At 34.5% G+C, this 17,972-nt stretch overlaps 1 pseudogene; it reads left to right on the forward strand.

The window, feature by feature from the left end:
* LOC143387431 (coiled-coil domain-containing protein 34-like) overlaps positions 1-17,972 on the forward strand; it is a 33,301-nt pseudogene that overhangs the window by 3,841 nt on the left and 11,488 nt on the right.

The raw sequence follows: 17,972 nt of genomic DNA on the forward strand, positions 1-17,972 counted from the left end.
GGCATGAGGGTAGGGGGAATCAGACATGGAGGGGGTAACTGGTGGAGTCAGATCTGGATTTCTGGATTAGGTAACTGGGTGGATGGTGGTAACATCCATTTAGGATTATAAAAGGAGTAAAATTTTTCTTAGTGGGGAAGAAAGGGGGTGGTGGATGCTGGAAAATGCTTAGATTTTTTTTTCAATGGACTGAGTTCAATATCATGGAGCTGTCTATAAAATTGTTGGAAATAAGTGTGGAACTTAAGATAGAGATCTGGCCCAGAATAGCTGATCCAGATATCACCAGCATATAGTGATAGTTGAAGCTGAGAACAGATGAGGTCATAATGCAAGACTGAAAAGGAAATATGTGCCTAAGAAATAATATATTAACAATGTCTCTTTTCCACTTAGAATACAAGTTCTGAAAAGACATGAATGGATGATTAAATAACATAACCCCCCCCCCAAAAAAAATTAGGGAAACTGAATCTATGAGGTAGAAAAAGTGGTACAAAGCAGTTGTGAGGCAATTGTTTGTTAGAAGGAACAATGTTGAAGATACACATACCTGAGTCTATATAATAAACTTGCCCCTGGAGCTATGTTGGGTACTGAACAACCTTCCTATCTGTGAGTACTGATTGTTAAGTTTTCCATAAGTTTTGTGAGGCTTATGTATCCAACCCAATCCTCTGTTCTTTATTTACTCATATAGTTAATTTTCTGTATACCCAGAAATGTCAGACTGATAGAAGTACAAAGTGGAGATGAAGACAATGATTAGAGATAACCAGATTAGAGAATCTTGTATACTCTAAGAACTGGCAAAAGGTCATCAAACAAAATATTAAATGTTGAAGGAGAGAAGGGCCACAGCAGTTGTGGGTGTAGCTCTGATGATACAGAGTATACTTAACATGAATGAGGCTCTGGCTTCAATTCCCAGCACTGAAAAAAAGAAGGGTATATTTTTTTCTACAGCTTTCTATTTCAAAATAATTTCAAATTTAAAGAAAAAGAATATAAAAAACTTTTGTTCATCCTTTACCCAGAATTCCTAATTATTAAATTATTTGCTTTTCATCATTCTCCCAGTATATATGTACAAATTACTTTTTTTCTATGCTATATAGTGGAGGGAAAGGGAAAGGTCTTCCCCAGGATCTGATTAACGTTATGTGTATATGTGTGAATGTGGTAGTGGAGCTGTAGATATAGTTCAGGGGCATGTCCAAGGCCCTGGGTTCAATGCCTGGTGCCACACACACACCTACAAAAGATTATGTGTACTAGTAGTAATTAGTGATTACTTGTATAGATAGAATTTTTAAGAATAAAAAAATAAAATTTTAGAAATAAATAATTTCCTCAAGTGACCTTGAGGCACATAGGTTGGGCTCAAGCTATTCCATTGGGTTTTTAAATAATTTGGTTTTTGAAGAAAGTGGAATAACTAAATGAGTAAAGTAATTCAAAATTAGATTTCCTTTTCCTGATTTTTCATATTTTTGCTTTATATAATTGATTCATATATTTTTAAAATAACAGTATTGAAAATATGTTGTTAGATTTTGTTTTCATTGTATAGTTAAATGATTTTTGACTAGTAAGAGAAGTATTTCGTGTACAAGTTCTACAGTATCCTTTCTTTCATAACAGTAAAGTTGAATCAGAAGATAACCAAGAAGAACAGAAACAGGTCCACTTAGGAGAAAGCAGCCTGACACCATGGGAGGTGTGGTTTGTTGGCAAAGAAAAAGAAGAACATGACCGGCTGCAACAGAAAGCTCTAGAGGTACAAGTAGACAGTATTCTTTCTCTACGACAGTGAGCTCACAGAGTAGTTGCTTTTGTAAATTAAAATGTTAATCTTATTGTTCCTGAAAACAATGTGTGTGCATTTATTTGTATTTGTTTACTATATTAATCTTAATAAATCTAATTGTAGAAGCAGTATATTTATTAGAAGAACGTTTAGAAAATATAGCTAAATATAATTAAGAAAATGAAAAGCTCTTTTAATTTCACTACCTAATAATAATCTTTGTTAAAATTATGGAATATAGCCTTCTAAACTTTCTTCTATGTAAGTTTTTAAAAAAATAAAAACAGTCATCTTAAGAGTCCAAGAGGTTTGATTCCAGGACTTTCTTGGATTCCAAAATACTCAATGCTCAAGTCTTTCTATATAAAGGCATTTAATGTATATATCTCCTTATCTACTTTTAATCTTTTCTAATTACTTATATCACCTAATACAATGTGAACACTACCTAAGTAGTTATTATACTGAATTGCTCACAGCATAATGACAAGAAAACAATGTGTCCCTGCTCAGTATAGGCACAATTTTTTGGCATATTTTCAATTTATGCTTGATTAAATCCATGGTTGCAGAACCCATGGATACAGAGGGCTATGTACAAATGTATATCTAGAGAGACATAAAATAGAATTTTGCTCTTAGGTAAATTCAACTATATACTCAGGAAAAGTTCTAGGAAAGAAGAGAAAAATTGAAATAGAGACAGGAATCTATTCTACCTACCAAAGAGCATGTGCCCTGTCGAGTAAATAGATTTGTGTAACTTGCCATCACCTAAGCTCCCTATCCAGACTCACTCTCTGATTTCTTTTTATCACAGAAATGGTGAAAGATACTTCTTGTTTTTAGTGAAATAGTTTCAATCTTTTTCAATCTGTTTTTTTGCCTGTTATATTATTAATATATTTCCATGTTATTTTAATTTTTTTGTATTTTTTGGAGCTGCATTGGGGATCTAACCCAAGGCTTTGTGCTTGCTAGGAAAACATGTTACCACTGAGCTCTACCTCGTCCCTCATTAAATATTTTTCAACATCACTATAAAATGATTGTTTATTATTGGCTGGGGATATAGCTCATTTGGTACAGTGCTTGCCTCTCATGCACAATGCTCTGGGTTCAATCCCTAGCACCACAAAAAAAGAAAAGCAAAGAAAAGAAAAAGATTGCTTATTATTAAAGTATATTTAAAATGTATTAATGTGTTTTAAAATATAGTAAACTGGTACACTATGGTTGGATATTTTAGTTTATTCTAGTCTGTTAGTAACCATGTTATTATAAAAAATCATGGGAACTAAAGCTTTGGCACTTTCTTTGCCCTTTATGATCTTCCTTGAAATTTTTCATATTGGTTTTGAAATTCGTTTTTATTTTTGTGATGAGTTTATACCAGGTAGGCAATCATCTGTTCAGGAGACTTGGAATGATTCAAATGATTGTGTAAATTAGTATATTCTGGCATTTCCCTTTTACATGATACTTTGTATTCTAGAATACAAATTTATTCCTGGAAATGTACACTGTGAGAGTAGTATTTATTTCCTCTTAGCAAGCACAGGGCTTGAAAAAGACTTTGTGGTTTGGTTTCAGCCAGGCTTAATAAAAGCTCTAGTTCTAGTCTTTTTACTTGCTGGATGATCTTAGCCAATTTATTTAGATTTTATACTTCAGTTTCCCCATCTGGACAAGGTGGGAAAAATAGTACCTGTCATGGGATTTTTGTGAGGATTAAATGAAACAAAGTATACAGATGGCTGATTTGGTTTTTTATTGGTATTGGCATTTCTATCATTGCTAGTCATAGCCTTTGGAGAAGATTTTTTAAAATTTGTTTTCAGAATTAATGTTTATTTTTGAGACCCCAGTCTCTTCCCTTTACCTCAACTTTAGATTTTAACATTACTAGTTCTTTTAACATTACTAGTTCCAATATTTAGTGTGGCTTTTATTTTTCCTGCTTCTTTTTTTTTCTTAGACTGCTAGAGATCAAACCCAGAGCCCTGCACATGCTAGGCAAGGGTTCTACCACTGTTCATCAGTCCTTGGGTAGTGTTTTTGAAAAATATTTGTTCACAGTGAGAAATCTATTTTTTTTCATGTTGAACATAACTATAAACCTATACATAGATGTATATACATATATATTTGAAAAAGTATCTTAATTTATTCAAAACATGGTATTCATTTTTATGAAAGTCAATTATAATCTTTTAAATTGATTTTAGACTTACAACTTGGAAAACACTGGTAGAGTAAGTTAGTGGTAAAGCACAGTTCATTTGCATTTTTTTCTAGCTACTATAGAAGTCACTTGTAAGGAGAATCACTATCAGTGAAAGGGGGAGAATAATATTTACCTTTCATTGTTATTATGAGGTCTAAATGAATAGGATATGGATATGGCCTACTATATATTAAGAATTCAATACGAGTTAGTTATTACATATGAAAGTATATAATAACTACCCTGAAAATTTGTTTCAAGAACAGATTAAAATAATAAATATAAAGCCCTTACCACGACCATTAAGCATATAGCAGGGTATAATTATTTGTATGTATTAAAGCCTTTTCATGTTTTTAGTAATTTGACATTTCTTATGACTACTTCATTACTTAACTTTGAAGCAATTTACAATATTTTTGAATGAACCTTGCCTTTTAGTTATGCCAAGGAATTGTACCTATCAACCATAACATACGGATCATGTACTCAATGACTTGTTAGCTTATTTTGAGCTATTATGGTCTTTATATTTTATTTCTTTTGAGTGAAAACTTTATTTATTTTTTTTTCTTTTAAAGAATACTGCCTAAAACTATTATAGCTTTCTGCAGAAATAATATTTAACTTCTGTCATCCAGAAAGTGTAAATTGGAGGTACTTTCATTGGAAGTAGGATCAGTTTGCTTTGCAGGATATATGAGGGACATTTGGTGTTGGGGGACTGATGATATTGGTAGAAAACAATGCAGAATTAGAAGATGGCTTATCATCACAAATTTCAGCCAAAATCTATTTGGATTTTCATGTCTTTCTCTTTATTTCCTAAGTCATGCTTTCCCTTATTTTTCTATTCCCTAATTTGCTTACAAACCATGTCATTAGAAGCACAGATTTTTGACCTTAAGGAATTGTTTATTTCAGATCCTTATAAAGCTAAGAAGCATGAAGGCGAGAGAAGTAACTTTGCCAAGGTTTCGGTTAGTGGCAGAGCTGGAACTGGTATTAAGTTCTTTAGATTTCCAATTTATGTGCTTTTTATTAAGAAACATTTTAGAAACAAATAGATCAGACTTAGTATTTGCTTTTTGAACTTATTCTTGCTTTTTTATTTTCTTCCTTTAACATTTAAAGGAAATTTTTTTTCAGTACCACGCAGAGGTACTTAACCACTGAGTCACATCTCCAGTCCTTTTTTGTAGTTTATTTAGAAACAGGGTCTCACTAAGTTGCTGATTGCTTTGAACTAGTAATCCTCCTGCCTCAGCCTCTCAAACTGCTGGGATTACTGGCAAGTGCCACCATGCCCCATTTAAAGGAAAACTTAAAGGATAGTTGAATCATTAAAAAGCTCATTTCATTCATGAATTTGTTTTCAGTAACAGACATTTAAATTTGTTTTAGACATCTCTGTGAGATTGAGTTAAAAAATTGTTTTAACCCTTTACAGTTACCCTATTAAAAATGTTATACATGTGTAATAATGTTGAAATGATAAACATGGTAAACACTGAAAATTAACATTGACATTATGCAAGCTAGCATATTGGTTTTGTAGGTTATTAAATATATTTACATTTTTATTATTTAAAATAATTCTTTAATTCTTCTAAGTTCTCTGTGGTCTTTGGCTAATTCTAATTTTTAACATTTGACTTAACATTTTAATGTAATCTGTTCAAAATTATAAAAATTATTTATATTGTGACTAGTCCAGGTACTTTTTTTCCTGTTATTTTTTAACCTCACCATTTGATCTTCAGCTATTTAATTTATCAGCCATTAAGGAAGGAATAGGGTAGGATATAGAGTTGGTGAAACTCAAAATTGTCAGTTTGTTTTTTGTTTTTGTTTTTGTTACCTTCAATAGTAAAAAATCATTTGAAAATAGGCAAAGTGTATTGAAATAATGATGCATGTTTAGGACCCTCTTTGGACTTTTGTTTTCCATTACCAAATGTTTATTCTAAAAGAAAATAGCTATAATCCTCTTGAAATTCAGTGGTGTGCCAGAAGAACACACAGGGTCTTTTGGAAAGAAGACTCCTGCTGTATCCTGGAGGAGGCCTGCCTCAGTGGTGAATAGATGGAGCCATTCAGCATGGGAAATTCTAAGAGTAGCTAGCCTTGGAAGAGAGGGTAGTGTATGAGAATGTGATGTATATTCTGGGTAGGCAAATACTTAACTAGACATTATAAGAATACAGTACTATTCAGGTCAGTGGTAGCATTTTCTAGGTACTTTTGGATCTTTTCTTTATTATCACCTATATCAACATTAACTAAAATTTGGTATTCATAAAATAGTAATGCAACATTCTAATTGTCCCCCTTTTGAGTTACTTGAAGACTGTTAAAAAGTATATAAATATAATCAATCATGCTTAATCATACACTAAAACTTTTCTTTAAAAGAAAATTTAGAACTGGTTTGGAAAATTTTGAATGTATAGTTGTCAGATTTATATCTAGCCTTTTACTATATGTAAATTTATACACATGTATATACACATACATACACACATGCATATCTGCACACCCACACACACTCTGTGTGTTTCTCCTTTTACTTGTTTTCTGGCACAAGTCCAGACTTTCTTCCCCTTATAGGGTATATTGTCGGAACCTTCTAGTCAATCTCCCTCAGAATAGTACTGATCATTTCAAACTCAGCCTTCAGTTTTAATAAGAGCTCTAAATCATCACTTTTGACTTTTATTCTTCATCATAGTGTTCAATTTACTGTCTTCAAAAAACCTCTTTCTATCTAAAGAGGAAATTAGTACCACACTTTAAATTAATCGTCATCCCCACCCACATCTTTCACTTCTTTTAAAGTCATCTTCTCTCACTATTTTAAGAAACTGCTCATTTCTGACTATCCTGGTTCAAACCATTTCTCTTTGTCTTCCCTTTTTGTTCTTTTCTCCAAACTCCTTTTTTTATACCCAGTAACTCACAGTGTAGCACTTTATTCTTTGGTATATAGAGAAAATATTAGATGAGAGACTTCTAAGATTTCATCTTTCTTTGTGTGTGTGTGTGTGTGTGTGTGTGTACATGCACAGTTCTTGTTAGATCAATAGCAGGCACTCAATTAGAGTGTATTGAGTGAGTAATGAAGGAATAACAGCTATGAGGTAGTGAATAATTCTATCAAGGTGGATATTTGTTTTGTGGGATATGGAATTCTAAGTTTGAAGATTTTCTAAGTGAGATAGGGCAACTATTTTCTTTGCAGTGGAATTTTAAGATCAGAAGTCATGGTAAACAAGTATCTTTTGATTAGTCATTCTAAAATGCAAAAAAAATATGTTCTTGGTATAAAGTTTTATCTTCATTTAAGACCCTGGAATTAACCTGAGAGTTGGAAAATTGCCCGTGGAGGTAAGTATTTGGAGAGAAAGGAAAGATGGGAAGGAGAAAGGGAGAACAATGGAAGATTCATAAATGTATCTGATTATTAGTATCTAAGGAAGAAAGAAAACTAACAAGTAATTATGATTGTAGAGTCCTAGAGAAGTCTAGTTTGAATAGCTTTCTCAACTAAAGCCATAATTTAGTCGGTGAGTGACAGAGTGGTAGCATTCAACTTGTAGTTTTATTTGGCCGTACCTTCCACATTCTTTCTTCTGAGGAAATGCCCAGACATGTAGATTCTGGTGGCAGCAAGACAGTTAAATAATCTGAGGTATGAATTTGGTTTTGTTTTATATCCCAGTAGTTATAAAATCTGTGAAGAAAACTCTGATTCTTTTTTTCTCTATGGAAAACTGAATACCTTCTTTAGATTTCTTCTTGGGTGTAACTCTAATTTAAAATTTTAATTTAGGAATTCCTTAATTCCTATTCTGTAGCTTCAGCAAGAATCTGGAACCTTTTTATAACTGTAAAAAAAAGTTGCAATTCTCTTGAGCTACTGCGAATAGCTTACAGTGGTGCCAAAATTTATGTAAGGGAAAGTTGATTTCAATGAGGGTAATTTAGCTGAAATTTAGTCTAAAAAACTAGTGTTTTAGTGACTGTTGTATTCTGCTGACTTTCCTATCCCCTACTATTATTATATTATTATAATAATATATATTATTATAATATTATATATTATATATATAATATATATTATATATTAGTGACAACAGTCACTAATATGGTATTATTTAAACATTGTGAATGTGTAACTGATGTGATCCTGCAATCTGTATTTGGGGTAAAAATGGAAATGCATAATTCATTTGAATCAAATGTATGGAAGATGAAAAAAAAATAAAAATAAATAAATAAATAAATAAATAAATAAATAAATAAAAAAGAAACTAGTGTTTTGCTGCCAAGCAATTATTTGCATTTCTAAAAAATGGCTTATATTTTTACTAATGTTTTCTTTCATTGTAGACTAGTTACTTAAGTAAGTTATTATCAGTAGTGGTATATATTGTATAATGGAAACTATATTCTTGTTTAATTTGGTTAAGCTCAACCTTTTTAAAAATATGTGATTTGGGAACTTCCCTTAAACATTGCCTTTTGTTTAAATGAAATCCACAGGAATTAAATCAACAACTAGAAAAAAGAAAAAAAATGGAAGAACGTGAAAAAAAAGATAATTGCTGAAGAAAAGCACAAGGAATGGGTTCAGAAAAAGAATGAACAGGTAAAAAGGAAAAAAATGCATACACAAATCCTAACATCTCTTTTCAAAGTCTTTCTTCCAATTAGTCCTTAGCTATATTTTTCTTATATTTCTCTTAGGTTCTTTCTTCTTTGGGGTTTTGCTTTTGTTTTTTACCCCTACCCTCATGAATATTTATCAAGTCTCTTGTCTTCTGCCCTTTGCCCCTTACTCTTCTTTTTTTTTTTTTGGTACTAAGGATTGATCCCAGGCATGCTTTACCACTGAACTACATCTCTGCCCTTTTTATTTTGTTTTGAAACAGGGTCTCACTAAGTTGCTGAGACTGTCTCTAACTTGCTATCCTCCTGCCTTAGTCCCCTTGAGTCACTGGGATTAAAGGCATGCACTACAGAGCCTGGATGCCCTCTAATTTTATTCTTTTCTGTCCCCATGAACTCTACTAGTGTCTGCCTGAATTCAGCAATTCTAAATATTTTTAAAATATTTTTAGTTGTATATGGACACAATATCTTTATTGTATTTATTTATTTTTATGTGGTGCTGAAGATGGAACCCAGCACCTCACATGTGCTAGTCAAGTGCTCTACCCCAGAGCTACAATGCCAGCCCCACCAAGTCTGAATCTTTAGACTTGAATTTTTTGAGTCTTGGATTTCTATCCATTAGATCAGCAGGCAACTCCAAATGTGTACACCTAAAAAAAATACCTTTGCCCCATTCCTCTTCATAGACTTTTTCCTATTATTCCTTTATTTCTATTACTTCTACTGTGTCTTCAGCCACTTAATAATAATAATTATTATGTTGCTCCAAAACATCCCTTCCTTTACTATATATAATTGCTGTTTCTATTTTATTTTCTGAATGGTCTCATTACTTCCTTCAACTTTATTGTTTACTTCTCCACACTAGAATATAAGTTCTTATAAGATCAGGAATTTTGCTTCTTTTTTTCCGTTCTCCAACAGCTTATCCATTACCACACATTAGAGGTACCCAGGAATATTTGTTAAATGAATAAACCCTTCCTGTATGTCTCTGCCAGATTAAACGTTGCTGAATAGATCTGACTGTCATTCCTTATGTTTAATTTTTTTTTCATGTTCCACACCTGTACTGTCTTCTGACTGAGATTTTACCAACTCTAGACTGACTGGTTAAAGAGTCTCCACTCTATTCCCTGAGCCAAAGTAGCATTTCAGCCACATATACCATCTGTTTTATCTTTATTCTATGTAGATTCTTTTTACTGGGATTATTTAGGGAGCTCACACAAGATAATCACAGCTGCCCCCCATCTTCTTGGAGTATTAGTTTTACTGGAAATTTTTTTCAGAGGAAAATGTTATATTTTTTATGTTAAAGCAAACATAGGTATATAAAGAAGGAGACTGTAAGTTTTATTTTTATTTTACATTTCAAAGTGCTGATGATCAAACCCAGGGACTTGTATATACTAAGAGAGCACTGATTTTTTTTACATTATTTTTAAGATACAAGTAAATGTCCTAGAAATCTTGAGCTTTTGGCTGTACTGCCCAAGCCTCAAGAGTATGTATTCTTGAGAAACTTTGAGAATACTTATCTTCTTACTACTTTTCATTTCCTAATTTTTACATATGGTATTTTATCAGGATGGAATCTCATCATACCCTCTGTTCTAATTTTCCATTTGTAATCTAACTCAGATTACTTCTTACATGCAGATTGGATGTTCACATGTTAGAGATTCTTTCCTGTGGATCTTTGTTCAATTTGTATTAACTTTTATAGCACTTTATCTTATGGTGCATTGTATTTTGTGTATGTTTTATAAAAAAGAAAAAAAAATGGCTGTTTTGTAGTTTGTACATCCCTTTGCTTTTCTTGTAATTTTAAGATCCTTAAGAACAAGAATTCTTTTCTATATTATTTTTTTATCCATTACAAGGTTTGTAATTCTTTGCATATAGTAAGCATTTGTTAATTGAATGAGTGAATGAATTTTCTTTTTTTTTTCATTTGATATTTTAATTTAGAAAGTAGTGATGAAATCTAGGGCTAGTTTAGAAGCTAGGTATCAAGAAAGATGTCATCTCCACTTTTATCTACTTAACATAAAATCAAATCCCTTTCTTTTATCAAGTGTCATAGAGAATCATCAAAACTTAAGCAATTTTCTCTTTAAAACACTTTTACTTCATGCATAAAATAAGATTACAAAATAATCATAATAATATTATCAGTTGAACCTCCATAATGTATTTTTGGTTTTATCTTCTGTGATGATTAATCTCAACATGGAACCTCAAAGTCATTTTATGTTGCTAAAAGCTGTACATAGACATTACTATTCACATATAATTATTCAGATCCTATTTCATCATGATAGTTTTTTATTATATCACAACTAAGACAACTTTTAAAAATCAGTTACACCCATTGATTGAGTGTTCTGAGAACCTGAACCTTAAATTTTTTTCTTTCAGTGACAAATATCTAAAGGTTCAAATTACATCAGTAATTCATACCTAATATATATTTAATAAATTTGAATTTGTATAAATTGGTTATTCATAGATAGACTCTTCTGTGTGTTACACATGTGTGCATATGTGTGTGCATATAGGAGTGCATAACATGTTATTCCCTAATTAGTCAAAATAAATTAGAAGCCACTGCAGTTCCATAGCATTACAATCAAGTAGGTTTATCCTCAAAGATACATTCTTCTCCACCTGTGTGTACAATTATGTTTTGGTCAGAGCAATTATGTAAATTTGTGTAGTGAAATTATTGCGTTAAATGATTTAGTCATCAAAACACAAATTTTTGTTATCACAATATAAATATAAAATTGATCACAAATCATCAAAGTGGAGCTATTTGCAATGGAAATGTAATTGAAATGATAAGATGAGGAAATTAATGTCAAGGTAAACGAGGTTATTTAAAACACTTTGAGTTGTGATTGCATTATTTTAAATTTCACTTTCATTTGATGTATTTAAATATGCAACAAGATGATCCTTAAGATACATGACTTTAAGTTTTTTGACTTTTTACAATTTTAAGTAAACTTCATTTCTAATCAATTTTTTTTAATTAATTTTTATTGTAGGTTATTCAAAACATTACATAGTTCTTGATATATCATATTTCACACTTTGATTCAAGTGGGATATGCGCTCCCATTTTTACCCCACATACAGATTGCAGAATCACATCAGTTGCACAACCATTGATTTACATATTGCCATTCTGGTGTCTGTTGTATTCTGCTGCCTTTCCTATCCTCTACTATCCCCCCTCCCCCCTCCCCTCCCCTCTTCTCTCTCTACCCCCTCTACTGTAATTCATTTCTCCCCCTTATATTTTTCCTCCTTTCCCCTCACTTCCTCTTGTATGTAATTTTGTATACCCCTGAGGGTCTCCTTCCATTTACATGCAATTTCCCTTCTCTCTCCCTTTCCCTCCCACCTCTCATCCCTGTTTAATGTTACTCTTCTTCTCATGCTCTTTGTCCCTACTCTGTTCTTAGCTACTCTCCTTATATCAAAGAAGACATTTGGCATTTGTTTTTAAAGGATTGGCTAGCTTCACTTAGCATAATCTGCTCTAATGCCATCCATTTCCTTCCAAATTCTATGATTTTGTCATTTCTTAATGCAGAGTAATACTCCATTGTGTATAAATGCCACATTTTTCTTATCCATTCGTCTATTGAAGGGCATCTAGGTTGGTTCCACAGTCTTGCTATTGTGAATTGTGGTGCTATGAACATGGATGTAGCAGTGTCCCTATAGTGTGCTCTTTTTAGGTCTTTAGGGAATAGACCGAGTAGGGGAATAGCTGGATCAAATGGTGGTTCCATTCCGAGCTTTCCAAGAAATCTCCATACTGCTTTCCAAATTGGCCGCACCAATTTGCAGTCCCACCATCAATGTACAAGAGTACCCTTTTCCCCACATCCTCGCCAGCACTTGTTGCTGTTTGACTTCCTAATGGCTGCCAATCTTACTGGAGTGAGATGGTATCTTAGGGTGGTTTTGATTTGCATTTCTCTGACTGCTAGAGATGGTGAGCATTTTTTCATATAATTGTTGATTGATTGTATGTCCTCCTCTGAGAAATTTCTGTTCAGGTCCTTGGCCCATTTGTTGATTGGGTTATTCATTATCTCATTGTCTAATTTTTTTAGTTCTTTGTATATTCTGGATATTAGGGCTCTGTCTGAAGTGTGAGGAGTAAAGATTTGTTCCCAGGACGTAGGCTCCCTATTTACCTCTCTTATTGTTTCTTTTGCTGAGAAAAAAACTTTTTAGTTTGAGTAAGTCCCATTTGTTGATTCTAGTTATTAACTGTTGTGCTATGGGTGTCCTATTGAGGAATTTGGAGCCCGACCCCACAGTATGTAGATCATAGCCAACTTTTTCTTCTATCAGACGCCATGTCTCTGATTTGATATCAAGTTCCTTGATCCACTTTGAGTTAACTTTTGTGCATGGCGAGAGAAAGGGGATTCAGTTTCATTTTGTTGCAAATGGATTTCCAGTTTTCCCAACACCATTTGTTGAAGATGCTATCCTTCTTCCATTGCATGCTTTTAGCCCCTTTATCAAATATAAGATAGTTGTAGTTTTGTGGATTGGTTTCTGTGTCCTCTATTCTGTACCATTGGTCCACCCGCCTGTTTTGGTACCAGTACCATGCTGTTTTTGTTACTATTGCTCTGTAGTATAGTTTGAAGTCTGGTATAGCTATACCGCCTGATTCACACTTCCTGCTTAGCATTGTTTTTGCTCTTCTGGGTCTTTTATTTTTCCATATGAATTTCATGATTGCTTTCTCTATTTCTACAAGAAATGCCATTGGGATTTTGATTGGCATTGCATTAAACCTATAGAGAACTTTTGGTAATATCGCCATTTTGATGATGTTACTTCTACCTATCCATGAACAGGGTATATTTTTCCATCTTCTAAGATCTTCTTCTATTTCTCTCTTTAGGGTTCTGTAGTTTTCATTGTATAAGTCTTTCACCTCTTTTGTTAGGTTGATTCCCAAGTATTTTATTTTTTTTGAGGATATTGTGAATGGGGTGGTTGTCCTCATTTCCATTTCAGAGGATTTGTCGCTGATATACAGGAATGCCTTTGATTTATGCATGTTGATTTTATAGCCTGCCACTTTGCTGAATTCATTTATTAGCTCTAATAGTTTCTTTGTAGACCCTTTTGGGTCTGCTAGGTATAGAATCATGTCATCTGCAAATAGTGATAATTTGAGTTCTTCTTTTCCTATTTTTATGCCTTTAATTTCTTTTGTCTGTCTAATTGCTCTGGCCAGTGATTCGAGAACTATGTTGAACAGAAGTGGTGAGAGAGGGCATCCCTGTCTTGTTCCAGATTTTAGAGGGAATGCCTTCAGTTTTTCTCCATTCAGAATGATGCTAGCCTGAGGCTTGGCATAGATTGCTTTTACAATATTGAGGTATGTTCCTGTTATCCCTATTTTTTCTAGAGTTTTGAACATAAAGGGATGCTGTACTTTGTCGAATGCTTTTTCCACATCTATCGAGATGATCATATGGTTCTTATTTTTAAGCCTATTGATGTGGTGAATAACATTTATTGATTTCCGTATATTGAACCAGCCTTGCATCCCAGGGATAAATCCTACCTGATCATGGTGCACAATTTTTTTGATATGTTTTTGTATCCGGTTCGCCAGAAGTTTATTGAGGATTTTTGCATCTAGGTTCATTAGAGATATTGGTCTGTAGTTTTCTTTCTTTGAAGTGTCTTTGTCTGGTTTAGGAATCAGGGTGATGTTGGCCTCATAGAATGAATTTGGAAGTTCTCCCTCTTTTTCTATTTCCTGAAATAGCTTGAAAAGTATTGGTATTAGTTCCTCTTTAAAGGTTTTGTAAAACTCTGCTGTATACCCATCCGGTCCTGGGCTTTTCTTAGTTGGTAATCTTTTGATGGTATCTTCTATTTCCTCAATTGATATTGGTCTGTTTAGGTTGTCAATATCCTCCTGACTCAATCTGGGCAAATCATATGACTTAAGAAATTTTTCGATGCCTTCACTATCTTCTATTTTATTGGAGTATAAGGATTCAAAATAGTTTCTGATAATCTTCTGTATTTCTGAAGTGTCTGTTGTGATATTGCCTTTTTCATCCCGTATGCTGGTAATTTGAGTTCTCTCTCTTCTTCTCTTCGTTAGCGTGGCTAAGGGTCTGTCGATTTTATTTATTTTTTCAAAGAACCAACTTTTAGTTTTGTCAATTTTTTCAATTGTTTCTTTCGTTTTGATTTCATTAATTTCAGCTCTGATTTTAATTATTTCTTGTCTTCTACTTCTTTTGCTGTTGTTTTGCTCTTCTTTTTCTAGAATTTTGAGTTGAAGTATTAGATCATTTATTTGTTGGTTTTTTCTTTTTCTAAGGAATGAACTCCAAGCAATAAATTTTCCTCTTAGAACTGCTTTCAATCTGTCCCATAGATTCCGATATGTTGTGTCTGTGTTTTCATTTATCTCTAGGAATTTTTTAATTTCCTCCTTGATGTCCTCTATAACCCATTGATCATTCAGTAACCTTTTGTTCATTCTCCAAGTGATGCATGATTTTTCCTTACTTCTTTTATCGTTAATTTTCAATTTCATTCCATTATGGTCAGATAAGATACATGGTATTATCTCTACTCCTTTGTATTGTCTAAGAGTTGCCCTGTGACATAATATATGATCTATTTTTGAGAAGGATCCATGTGCTGCTGAGAAAAAAGTGTAACTGCTTGATGTTGGGTGGTATATTCTATATATGTCAATTAAGTCTAGGTTATTAATTGTGTTATTGAGCTCTATAGTTTCCTTATTCAACTTTTGTTTGGAAGATCTGTCCAGTGGTGAGAGAGGTGTGTTGAAGTCTCCCATGATTATTGTATGGTGGTCTATTAGACTCTTGAACTTGAGAAGAGTTTGTTTGATGAACATAGCTGCACCATTGTTTGGGGCATATATATTTATAATTGTTATGTCTTGTTGGTGTATGGTTCCCTTGAGAAGTATGTAGTGTCCCTCTTTATCCCTTTTGATTAACTTTGGCTTGAAATCTATTTTATTTGATATGAGTATGGACACTCATGCTTGTTTCCGAAGTCCATATGAGTGATATGATTTTTCCCAACCTTTCACCTTCAGTCTATGTATGTCTTTTCCTATCAAATGCGTCTCCTGAAGGCAGCATATTGTTGGTTCTTGTTTTGTGATCCATTCTACTAGCCTGTGTCTCTTAATTGGTGAGTTTAAGCCATTAACATTTAGGGTTATTATTGAGATATGGGTTGTTCTTCCAGCCATATTTGTTTTTTTATGTTACTAAACATGGCTTTTTTTCTCTTTGATTATTCCCCCCCCTTTACTGTACTACCTCCCACTGTTGGTTTTCATTGATATTTTCCATTTCCTCTTTCTGTAATATTTTGCTGAGGATGTTTTGAAGAGATGGTTTTCTAGCTGTAAATTCTTTTAACTTTTGTTTATCATGGAAGGTTTTAATTTCATCTTCCATCCTGAAGCTTAATTTCGCTGGTACACAATTCTTGGTTGGAACCCATTTTCTTTCAGTTTTTGAAATATGTTATTCCAGGATCTTCTAGCTTTCAGAGTCTGTGTTGAAAGATCAGCTGTTATCCTGATTGGTTTACCCCTAAATGTAATCTGCTTCCTTTCTCTTGTAGCTTTTAAAATTCTCTCCTTATTCTGTATGTTGGGCATCTTCATTATAATGTGTCTAGGTGTGGATCTCTTATGATTTTGCACATTCGGCGTCCTGTAGGCTTCTAGGATTTGGGATTCTGTCTCATTCTTCAAGTCTGGGAAGTTTTCTCATATTATTTCGTTGAATAGATTGCTCATTCCTTTGGTTTGGACCTCAGTACCTTCCTGTATCCCAATGACTCTTAAGTTTGGTCTCTTTATGTTATCCCATATTTCTTGAATGTTCTGCTCATGGTTTCTTAACAGCTTTGCTGAGCTGTCTATGTTCTTCTCCAGTTGAAATACTTTGTCTTCATTGTCTGATATTCTATCTTCTAAGTGTTCTACTCTGCTGGTAGTATTCTCAATTGAGTTTTTAAGTTGGTTTATTGTTTCCTGCATTTCCAGGATTTCTGTTTGTTTGTTTTTTATAACCTCTATCTCCCTGTATAATTGATCTTTTGCTTCTTGGATTTGTTTATGTAATTTATTGTCAAAGTGGTCGAAGTGGTCTTTCATTGTCTGATTTTGCTATCTAATGTCTTCCTTGAGACTCCAGATCATCTGAAGCATGTATATCCTGAATTCTTTATCTGACATTCCATCTGATGCAGATATTACCTCTTCTAAAGTTGAGTTGACCTGCATTGCTTGTGGTCCTTTCTTTCCTTGTCTTTTCATATTGATCGCGTTTCTTTCTGCTTGGTGAAACTGTTGTGTTATTGATTTTTCCCCCTATATATTTATATTTCTCTTGTATAGCTGCAAAGTCTCCCTCGCAGGCTTTGGCGGTGGTTCTGCCCCTCCTCCAATTGAGGCAATGTGCCTACCACGCCGGGAGGACGCTGTGCCTGTACTTTCGATGGGCCTGTTCTTTCGGTGGTCACAGGTCCACCTATCTTGCAGGCGTGAGCAGCGGCTTTGTCCCTCCGCTGGCCACTAGGCCTGTTCTGTCTGTCGGTTGCAGGTCTGTCTACCTAAAAGACGCTGGTGGCGGCTCTGCCCCTCCCCCAACTGGGGCGATGTATCTAGCGGGCCACTGGGCCTGTTTTGTCAGTGGTCACGGTTCCGCCTACCTTGCACGTGCGTGGAGCAGCTGTGTCCCTCCGAGAGTTGCTGGGCCTAACCTGCCGGTGGGTGGCAAGTGCGCCTACCTTGCAGGCCCGGGGGTGGCTCTGCTGCTCCGCGGGTTGCTGGGCCTGATATGCTGGTGAGACGCAGGTTTGCCTACCTTGTAGGCGCCTGGCGGCTCTGCCCCTCCCCCAACCGGGGCGGGCGATGTGTCTGGCCATCCTCTGAGCCTGTTCTGTTCGTGGTCAGGGTACTGCCTACCTAGCAGGATCGTGGGGCAGCTGTGCCCCTCCGCAGTTTGTTGGGCCTGACCTGCTGGTGTGTGGCAAGTGCGCCTACCTTGCAGGCCCGGGGGTGGCTCTGCCGCTCCGCAGTTGCTGGGCCTGATCTGCTGGTGATTCGCAGGTCTGCGTAACTTGCAGGCACCCGGCGGCTCTGCCCCTCCCCCAATCTGAGCGATGTGTCTGGCAGTCCACTGGGCC

This window comes from Callospermophilus lateralis (assembly GCF_048772815.1).
Source record: "Callospermophilus lateralis isolate mCalLat2 chromosome 11 unlocalized genomic scaffold, mCalLat2.hap1 SUPER_11_unloc_2, whole genome shotgun sequence".
NCBI lineage: Eukaryota > Metazoa > Chordata > Mammalia > Rodentia > Sciuridae > Callospermophilus > Callospermophilus lateralis.